A 5,680-nucleotide genomic window follows, 5' to 3' on the forward strand; every position below is an offset into this window, starting at 1 on the left:
CCTGATTCCTCTCGTTATTACATAATCATGAATAGTGCATTTAATTTTATCACTTTCACTGTAAATGTTTCATTGATTTGTCTTACAAATTAGGCACTTGCATATTATTTTTCTTAAGTTTGATTGGTTGTTGATAAATAAAATATGTATTAAAAAAGAAATAAGTAGTCAATGAATAAATACATAAATAATAATAAAAAAAAAAAAAAAATTAAACTTCTCTAAACTACAAACTTTAACATTGCAATAAATAGGAATTTTCCAAAACTCCTTTGTAGTCTTTAAGGCTATTTGAGGAGCACTTTGGAGGCAATAGTCCCTGTGTAATTTTCCATACTGTACAGTCTAGACTTCAATTCATTTGCATTTCTTTCCATCATTGTTTTTGTAGTCTGAATTTAGGTTGTCGAAGTTTAATGTTATTCATTTGTAATTCATTCTTGCATTTTTGTTTTTGCTGAATATCTTTAATTTTGTTCTTTATTGTCATCTTTATTTTTCGCCTATTCAGGTGTTTCATCCATTCCATTCCTCTCAGGATTCCTTAGCTTTCACTCTCATTATTACATAATCGCCTATAGTATCTATCGTCTTCACTCTCTTATTTCTCATTGGTTTCTCTTATGAATTGGACTTTTACATTTACGGTTAAATCATCCATTTTCTTTAACTTGATTGGTTGTTGAGAATTGAAATATGTCAATGTGCATTAGTGTGAAACGTTATAGATGAGATGATCAATCTAACCATTCGTTTATAAAAGCAGATAAGAATTTCAGAAGAACTTACACTCTTCAATTTACAATCATACAATCATGGGATTGCTTACCATTAAAGTGGCTGTTTGCGAAAAATTTAGCTATAGGACGTCAAAGTCCTCAGTTTCAACAAACAAGTATCTCATGGGCATGGTAGCCCCAAGTGTGAGCTCAGAAAAACAAGGGGTAGTGCCATGTTATGGCTACGAAGAAAGTGGCAACGAAGGGATCCTAAATCGGCTTGTGAAGACAACTCCAAGACAGAAGATAATCCTCACTAAAGTGCTCGAATATCCTAACAGTTTTAGATTAACTAAAGATTCAAAGGTAAGGAAATTATTAAGTGGAGTACATGAAAAAAAAATGATGTAGGAGTCATTGAGTGCTAATGTTCGCTTAGTTCTAGTCTTTGGGGGTCTCATTACAAAATAAAAATAATTTAATAATAGAGCTGGGTTGTTTACTAATATTAGTATGTTGAGTTATCAAGTTAAAGTTTGTACATTAATTTGGTGTCTGACTTTTCTGTGCATAGACTGGCGTGATTAGAAAATGTAATCATTTTAATAAAATTGTTAAATTATTTGTGTGTAAAATGAATTGGTGCACACACATGGGGCACAAATTTTCCTTACGAAAGCTTAAAGTCAACAACATTCATAATAGTCAGCTTTTGAAAATTACACATTATCACATTCACATCACACGCAGGGTGGGGACAGAGCGGTAAATCTATCCATTATTTGTCAGTGGCAGTACGAGTAGATGAACTTACCATGCCTATTAGATTTAGACGTACACCCTTGCTAAATAGATCTATTAAAAATTAAAGTCTAAGTTACGCCTAACAGTTGTGTGTTTGGACTACCAATTTTACTACGATTGTCCGGACACACACCTGTCCGGCTACATTGTAGATTTTAGGAATAACCGTTGTTTCTGGGGATTTATTTAACAATTTCTGACATTTTACTATCATCCCCACTGAGCAAACGCAGTTCAGCAGAACAACCAAAATACAGAGATTGAATCTTTTGGTCTAACGTACGTTAATGTCCAGCATATCCGGGCACAAAACTGTCAAAAGTAATTTGGAAAAATTTAAAACTTTCATCATTTTTAGTAGGATGGGTGTCCGGACATGCAACAAAAATAAAGCCTTCTCTTTTGTCTTTGGATTAAACAAAAACTGTGCATTGTCATTGATTAATGCTAATCATCAATATTTGTTCTCTATAACGTTATCGAACATTTTGTGCTAAAACATTTAAGGGATTTGAATTGAAATTTTTCAATTGGCTGTTTAAAATCGACTGTTCGGATACACAACCTGTTTGGACACCTATACAAAATCGTGTTAAAAAATAGTATAGAGAATAAAATAAAAGATGATTTACAACTATTGAATTCATATTGTTGGTGTAATCTAAAGACGAAAAAGAATGCTTCAAAAAAATGTTCTGGACACCCGAGTCGTAGGCGTAGCTGCGTAGCGCGCCAAGGGTAGAGGCTAGTGTCGTGGTTCATGTAGCGGCAAGCCTAGGGCAGGCTAGGGCTAGGCTTGCCTAGGCTTAAATTATTGCCTGCTGTCACGATCGGTATGGTACATCTTGCTATATCGTCGTATAGTTTTATTTTCGTTACTGTTCTTTCCTTATATATATATATTGAAATAAATATTTACTTAAAATTGAATAATAAAATGATATTTCAAGATATATGGCCATGATATTTGTATGGTAGTGGATCGTATTACCGAACACTTTTCATGAATTCAATCATATCAAATACATTATTCTCATGAAATTCACCAAACTTTCACTATAAATACACAATTACCTACAAAATATAAATTTGTAAAAATTTTGCCGAAATCGTTTTTCCTTTTTACGATATAAGCTTCCAATCGGACCCCTCTTCGCATGTGAAATAGTTTGGTCACTTGAAAAAGGTATCGTATTGCCGAACGTGTGTTTTCTATGGGAAAAGTTGAGAAAACTACAAAATCACTGATGAGCTATTTTGGCCATATTTTATTATTTTCAGAATATTAAGACTTTGAAAATGTGTTTTTAACCATTTTTCATCATCTTTCTATTCACGTTCTCTTTGGAAGGATGTCGAAAAATTTTGAGCGTATGAAATTATTTTCTGATGCGTATGATGCACGCGTTCGGTAATACAAGGCCTGTCGGTAATACAATCACTCACTATACTGTCGATTTTTGAATTTTAGGAATCAATTCTTGACGACCAATCTTTTTCTTTTATTATTTGACTACTGTCACTATTGACTTATTTAAAATCAATGATGTTTCAATTCTCATATGATTTTATAATATTTCTACATATTTTAATATAATTTTAACTTTAGTATCCTTTTAATTAAAAAAATATTAATTTATCCGTGAAGTAAATAACTACATCGTCTAAATTGGTATTACAAACTCTCACCGAAAATAAACGACTATTTTCAGTTAGACATTTGTTTTCCGAAGCAATGAGTGTCGTTAGAACGTCAAATTTTAAAAGAAAAACTTTTTTGTATTGGATTGTTATATGGAAATGATGTAATTTAAGTTTCCTATAAGTTTAAATTGAGGAAATTATAAAGTGTCTGGGAGATATGTATTTTGTTCAGTCTTGGAAGTGAAGCAGACATGATTAGTAGTTACCTGCCTCTCCTCCTTCTCCTCCCTGCCCAAAAGGGACGGGATGGCGTCCCTCTCATTCACATGTTGCGTCAAGCAAGTCACAACAAGCTGAAAATGTTCCAAAATAACTGGAAATCAAACTTTTGTTTGACAACACGTATAGTCAGTACATTATTTGAAATAGATTTTTAAACAAAAAGTCTGTAAACATTTTCAAGTATTTTGACAGCTTGTATTTTTAAAGTCACGTGAGTCACATAAAGTCATAATACTGAATTAAATGTTCCTTATATTTCTTTTTGCTCATTATTTCCTGTAGTTAATGACGAATGTGGCTGACTTTCAAATCAATAACGAATTAGTAGATGATTTCATTCGACCACCGACGATTACGATCGCAGAAGCAAAAGGGTCTGCTCATAAAAGAAGGCTCGGTGTGTCCGGGGACGTTACGGAGGTAAAAGTCGTTATTGCATTATATGACTACTGTTTATAATTTGACATGAGAAGCTAAATTTTATGATAGTATAAATCTTGTAAACCCATTATTTGTAGGCGGAGTATCCTGGGGTCCGTTTCTGAACATAATGAACAAATTAATTATCTTGATTGGCCTAGGTGAATCAAATAGATCCAATCTTACTAACGTTTTAAGAAGAGTTTCCTATTATTCCTTGATACTGATATAACAGACAGAAAGAGCAGACAATAATTAAAGTCCCAATTTCTTTTCAAAGCAAAACCTTATTATAATTGAAATTATTGTGATGAATTGTGAATTAAGTAATAAAAATATTGTCATAGGCAAAACAAATTGTATACATAAATCATGAAGACCAGTTGGAGTAGTTATTCAGATAATGAAATCACGAATAATTCATTTCATTGCTAAAAGGATCGCAAATTATGTACAGACACCTAATTGTGTACGATTGTCCACCCATCCATGCAAGGAGCCTACAATTTACACTCCCTCGTAAATAACATTAATGCATGATTTTTAAGTATAGCAAGTAAACATCTCCTACAATTAAGTAGGTTGAGGAGTTTCAAACTTTTGTATATGTGGTTACCTTTGGGGGAAATGTCATAATTATTTCAAATCTAATTCCTTGTGTTACTTATAAATATAAAATTATTTTTTCTGGTGTTTCTCTTCCCTTCCTATACCTTCCTTCTTTCTTTTTTTTTCCCTTTCTTTCTCTCTTTCTTTCTCTAACAATTTATTTCTATCTTTCCTTCTTATTTCTTTTTTTCTTCTTCTTCTTCTTCTTCTTCTTCTTTTTCTTCTTCTTCTGTTTCTTCTTCTTCTGTTTCTTCTTCTTCCACTTCCTCCTCATTCCTCTTTCGATGTCTGGCCTTCATTCATCGGGTCTGGACCTTAATTTTTGTATTTTTGTATACTTGAATTATTATATACATTTTGGTTTTATTTTGCCGTCCATGTATCTCATACATGTATTTCTACGCCATTTTGTAAAAATATCGAAATATGAATAAAGAGTAATTTTTTTTTACCTTATATACTACATGTCCCACGTTAAGCCACTCCTTTCCACCTTGTATTGTTCTTAGTTCTGCTCAAATGCACACAATTTTCTGAGTACGCCCTCTTCGCTTTTAATACGTTTTACTTTGTAAATAACACACGCACGGTACACAACACAACCCTAATTCAGAAGAATTTGCTATGACCCATGTCAGGTACTAATTCACCTTACTTTTTATTTCTGTTGAGTATGATCCTTTGTTATTCCGTGTATTACAATATGATTTCTCTTAAATTGCTATTATTTACATTATGTTTGTTCTGTTGCTTATTCTATGATTTGCTTTATTTGTTTTGTTTAGCAAATAAAAACTGAAGAAGGCCAGGGCCGAAAGCTTTACAACATAGTGTATACTTTGCTTCATCCTTGATTCTACTCTACTCTTCACACATATATTATAAACAATGATCAAAGCGATTGGTACATATATCCACGCCTCTCTCGTTATGTATATATATATATATATATATATATACATATATATATATGACTTGAGAAAGAGACACATACCTCACCAACAAATTAATGTAAGGGCGATTTGATTTTTTTTAGTATACTGACCAGAAAACAGGTAAAGGTTACATGTTTAGGATTTGATACTCAAAGCGTTTTTGGTATCAATGATTAAGATGGGTTTCTAAAACAATAGATGCGAGCGCAAAGCGTTCGAGCTGAAAATTTTCATATTCGAACTGAAAAAAAATTGAGTTTAGTGGAC

At 32.4% G+C, this 5,680-nt stretch overlaps 1 long non-coding RNA gene across 1 annotated transcript; it reads left to right on the plus strand.

The window, feature by feature from the left end:
- The first annotated feature begins 4,956 nt into the window (after positions 1 to 4,956).
- On the plus strand, positions 4,957 to 5,304 carry LOC135157164 (uncharacterized). The gene is made up of 2 exons (XR_010296210.1): positions 4,957 to 5,116; positions 5,264 to 5,304. It is a non-coding gene; the product is annotated as an uncharacterized LOC135157164 (long non-coding RNA).
- The last annotated feature ends 376 nt before the right edge of the window (positions 5,305 to 5,680 follow it).

The sequence above is a fragment of the Lytechinus pictus genome, chromosome 17, assembly GCF_037042905.1.
Source record: "Lytechinus pictus isolate F3 Inbred chromosome 17, Lp3.0, whole genome shotgun sequence".
Classification (NCBI taxonomy): Eukaryota; Metazoa; Echinodermata; class Echinoidea; order Temnopleuroida; family Toxopneustidae; genus Lytechinus; species Lytechinus pictus.